General features: G+C 41.5%; 1 protein-coding gene across 3 annotated transcripts in view; it reads right to left on the minus strand.

The window, feature by feature from the left end:
* Positions 1 to 499, minus strand: part of LOC119324542 (probable ADP-ribosylation factor GTPase-activating protein AGD14) — a 9,922-nt gene that overhangs the window by 8,042 nt on the left and 1,381 nt on the right. The window lies entirely within an intron of this gene.

Consider the following 499-nt stretch of genomic DNA (forward strand, 5'->3'; position numbering starts at 1 on the left):
CAGGACTTGAACTCAAGACCTTAGGCCCTCATACCATGTCAAGCTTCATGCACTAACCAACGCAACCAAAAGTCCGAACTGATGAAAAGGGCTAGGCAATCCATATATACACTTCAACACAAATATGACATCAATGGGCACAACTGTTTCTACTGTCAATCACATCCATGGCTTGTCCATTTTGCATTATTCTTCACGTTAAAAACATTAGATGGTTGTATCATATCAGAGACACGATGGAGCTATAGAGCATAACAACTAATGCAATTTTATGCATAGCAAACTAGGAAGGTTTCAATTGTGATGTCAAAATAAAAGGGGTGCGGCCTTCAAATCAACCCATCCTGCTGCATACTCAGTAGTAAGCACTAGAGGTGTCTCAAATAACAGTAGATATCATGTGCACTGGCGGAGCATCGGCGGGATGAAAGGGGCCTACAAGAGAAATTTTTGCAAGGATAAGCTACTTCTAAGCCTAAACTCTCTGTGAATCTCCCTA

The sequence above is a fragment of the Triticum dicoccoides genome, chromosome 6B, assembly GCF_002162155.2.
Source record: "Triticum dicoccoides isolate Atlit2015 ecotype Zavitan chromosome 6B, WEW_v2.0, whole genome shotgun sequence".
Classification (NCBI taxonomy): Eukaryota; Viridiplantae; Streptophyta; class Magnoliopsida; order Poales; family Poaceae; genus Triticum; species Triticum dicoccoides.